Source organism: Arachis hypogaea, chromosome 9 (genome assembly GCF_003086295.3).
Source record: "Arachis hypogaea cultivar Tifrunner chromosome 9, arahy.Tifrunner.gnm2.J5K5, whole genome shotgun sequence".
NCBI classification, from domain to species: Eukaryota; Viridiplantae; Streptophyta; class Magnoliopsida; order Fabales; family Fabaceae; genus Arachis; species Arachis hypogaea.
Genome location: NC_092044.1, coordinates 43,284,067 through 43,288,267, shown reverse-complemented (window position 1 = coordinate 43,288,267; position 4,201 = coordinate 43,284,067). Strand labels below are relative to the sequence as shown.

General features: G+C 42.3%; 1 non-coding gene across 1 annotated transcript; it reads left to right on the top strand.

Moving 5' to 3' along the window:
- The first annotated feature begins 3,277 nt into the window (after nt 1-3,277).
- On the top strand, nt 3,278-3,385 carry LOC112713805 (small nucleolar RNA R71). The gene has a single exon (XR_003158766.1). It is a non-coding gene; the product is annotated as a small nucleolar RNA R71 (small nucleolar RNA).
- The last annotated feature ends 816 nt before the right edge of the window (nt 3,386-4,201 follow it).

The following is a 4,201-nucleotide window of genomic DNA, read 5'->3' as shown; positions in this document are numbered from 1 at the left end:
GGATGTCTCCCTCTATGTCAATTCTAACTGAATAACAGAGGTGACAAATGAGATGAGGGAAAGCTAACCTTGCCAAGGTAGAGGACTTGTCTGCCACCTTATAAAGTTCTTGGGATATAACCTTATGAACTTCTATTTCCTCTCTAATCATGATGCTATGAATCATGATAGCCCGGTCTACAGTAACTTCGGACCGGTTGCTAGTGGGAATAATTGAGCGTTGGATAAACTCCAACCATCCTCTAGCCACGGGCTTGAGGTCATGCCTTCTCAGTTGAACCGGCTTCCCTCTTGAATCTCTCTTCCATTGAGTGCCCTCTTCACAAAAGTCTATGAGGACTTGGTCCAACCTTTGATCAAAGTTGACCTTTCTAGTGTAAGGGTGTTCATCTCCTTGCATCATGGGCAAGTTGAATGCCAACCTTACATTTTCTGGACTAAAATCCAAGCATTTCCCCCGAACCATTGTAAGCCAATTCTTTGGGTCCGGGTTCACACTTTGATCATGGTTCTTGGTGATCCATGTAGTGGCATAGAACTCTTGAACCATTAAGATTCCGACTTGTTGAATGGGGTTGGTAAGAACTTCCCAACCTCTTCTTTGGATCTCATGTCGGATCTCCGGATATTCACTCTTTTTGAGTTTGAAAGGGACCTCGGGGATCACCTTCTTCATGGCCACAACTTCACAGAAGTGGTCTTGATGCACCCTTGAGATGAATCTCTCCATCTCCCATGACTCGGAGGTGGAAGCTTTTGCCTTCCCTTTCCTCTTTCTAGAGGTTTCTCCGGCCTTAGATGCCATAAATGATTATGGAAAAACAAAAAGCAATGCTTTTACCACACCAAACTTAGAAGGTTTGCTCGTCCTTGAGCAAAAGAAGAAAGAAGAGAGTAGAAGAAGAAGAAATAGAGGAGAAGGAGGTGGCTTTGTGGTTTGGCCAAGGGGGAGAAGTAGTGTTTTGGTTGTGTGAAAATGAAGGAGTGAAGATGGGTTTATATAGGGGTGGAGAGAGGGGTAGGGTTCGTTCATGTGAAGGTGGGTTGGGAGGGAAAGTGGTTTGAATTTGAATGGTGAGGTAGGTGAGGTTTTATGAAGGATGGATGTGAGTGATGAGGAGAATAGTGGGATTTGATAGGTGAGGGGTTTTTGGGGAAGAGGTGTTGAGGTGATTGGTGAATGGGTGAAGAAGAGAGAGAGTAGTGGGGTAGGTGGAGATCCTGTGGGGTCCATAGATCCTGAGGTGTCAAGGAAAATTTATCCCTACACCAAGTGGGGAGCAAAAATGCTCTTTATGCCAATTCTGGCATTAAACGCTGGGCTGGTGCCCATTTCTGGCGTTTAACGCCAGCTTCTTGCGCTTTCCTGGCGTTTAAACGCCAGCAAGTTTTTCCTCCAGGGTGTGCTATTTTTCTTTCTGTTTTTCATGCTGTTTTTGCTTTTTCAATTGATTTTGTGACTTCCCATGATCATCAACCTACAGAAAACATAAAATAACAAAGGAAATTAGAAAAATATAACATTGGGTTGCCTCCCAACAAGTGCTTCTTTAATGTCAGTAGCTTGACAGTGGGCTCTCATGGAGCCTCACAGATACTTAGAGCAATGTTGGAACCTCCCAACACCAAACTTAGAGTTTGAATGTGGGGGTTCAACACCAAACTTAGAAGTTGGTTGAGGACTCCCAACACCAAACTTAGAGTTTGACTGTGGGGGCTCTGTTTGACTCTGTTTTGAGAGAAGCTCTTCATACTTCCTCTCCATGGTTACAGAGGGATATCCTTGAGCCTTAAACACAAAGGATTCTTCATTCACTTGAATGATCAATTCTCCTCTGTCAACATCAATCACAGCCTTTGCTGTGGCTAAGAAGGGTCTGCCAAGGATGATGGATTCATCCATGCACTTCCCAGTCTCTAGGACTATGAAATTAGCAGGGATGTAAAGGTCTTCAACTTTTACCAGAACATCCTCTACAAGTCCATAAGCTTGTTTTCTTGAATTGTCTGCCATCTTTAGTGAGATTCTTGCATCTTGTACCTCAAAGAACCCTAGCTTCTCCATCACAGAGAGAGGCATGAGGTTTATGCTTGATCCTAGGTCACACAGAGCCTTCTTGAAGGTCATGGTGCCTACTGTACAAGGTATTGAAAACTTCCCAGGGTCCTGTCTCTTTTGAGGTAGTTTCTGCCTAGACAAGTCAAGCAGTTCTTTGGTGAGCAAAGGGGGTTCATCCTCCCAAGTCTCATTACCAAATAACTTGTCATTTATCTTCATGATTGCTCCAAGGTACTTAGCAACTTGCTCTTCAGTGACATCTTCATCCTCTTCAGAGGAAGAATACTCATCAGAGCTCATGAATGGCAGAAGTAAATCCAATGGAATCTCTATGGTCTCAGTGTGAGCCTCAGATTCCCATGGTTCCTCATTAGGGAACTCATTGGAGGCCAGTGGACGTCCATTGAGGTCTTCCTCAGTGGCGATCACTTCCTCTTCCTCCTCTCCAAATTCGTCCATGTTGATGGCCTTACACTCTCCTTTTGGATTTTCTTCTGTATTGCTTAGAAGAGTACTAGGAGGGAGTTCAGTAACTTTCTTACTCAACTGACCCACTTGTGCCTCCAAGTTTCTAATGGAGGACCTTGTTTTAGTTATGAAACTTTGAGTGGTTTTGATTAGATCAGAGACTATGGTTGCTAAGTCAGAGTGGCTCTGCTTAGGATTCTCTGTCTGTTGCTAAGAAGATGATTGAAAAGGCTTGCCATTGCTAAACCTGTTTCTTCCACCATTATTGTTGTTGAAGCCTTGTTGAGGTCTCTGCTAATCCTTCCATGAGAGATTTGGGTGATTTTTCCATGAAGGATTATAGGTGTTTCCATAGGGTTCTCCCATGTAATTCACCTCTTCCATTGAAGGGTTCTCAGGATCATAAGCTTCTTCTTCGGATGAAGCATCCTTAGTACTGCCTGGTGCAGCTTGCATTCCAGACAAACTTTGAGAAATCATATTGACTTGTTGAGTCAATATTTTGTTCTGAGCCAATATAGCATTCAGAGTATCAATCTCAATAACTCTTTTCTTCTGATTCATCCCATTGTTCACAGGATTCCTTTCAGAAGTGTACATGAATTGGTTATTTGCAACCATTTTAATGAGTTCTTGAGCTTCTGCAGGCGTCTTCTTCAGATGAAGAGATCCTCCAGTAGAGCTATCTAATGACATCTTGGACAGTTCAGACAGACCATCATAGAAGATACCTATGATGCTCCACTCAGAAAGCATGTCAGAAGGACACTTCCTGATCAATTGTTTGTATCTTTCCCATGCTTCATAGAGGGATTCACCTTTCTTCTGTCTGAAGGTTTAGACTTTCACTCTAAGCTTACTCAATTTTTGAGGTGGAAAGAACTTTGCCAAGAAGGCATTGACTAGCTTTTCCCAAGAGTTCAGGCTTTCTTTAGATTGTGAGTCCAACCATATTCTAACTCTGTCTCTTACAGCAAAAGGGAATAGCATAAGTCTGTAGACCTCAGGGTCAACCCCATTGGTCTTGACAGTGTCACAGATTTGCAAGAATTCAGCTAAAAACTGATGAGGATCTTCCAATGGAAGTCCATGGAACTTGCAATTCCGTTGCATTAGAGAAACTAATTGAGGCTTAAGCTCAAAGTTGTTTGCTCCAATGGTAGGGATAGAGATGCTTCTCCCATAGAATTCGGGAGTAGGTGCAGTAAATTCACCCAGCACCTTCCTTGCATTGTTGGCATTGTCGTTGTTTTCGGCTGCCATGTCTTCTTCTTTGAAGATTTCTGTTAGGGCCTCTATAGAGAATTGTGCTTTAGCTTCTCTTAGCTTTTGCTTCAAGGTCCTTTCAGGTTCAGGGTCAGCTTCAACAAGAATGCTTTTGTCTTTGCTCCTGCTCATATGAAAGAGAAGAGAACAAGAAAAAATGAAATCCTCTATGTCACAGTATAGAGATTCCTTGAGGTGTCAGAGGAAAAGAAAAATAGAAGGAAGAGGTAGAAGAATTTGAACTTAGAAAGTTAGAGTTCGAATTGTGCATGTTAGTCCATAAATTGAAGGATGTGAGAAGAGGGGAATAAATTTTCGAAAATTAAAGTGAATTAATTAAAAGAAATTTTGAAAAATGGTAATTGATTTTTGAAAACCAAGAGTGGGAAAGAAATTATGTGATTTTTG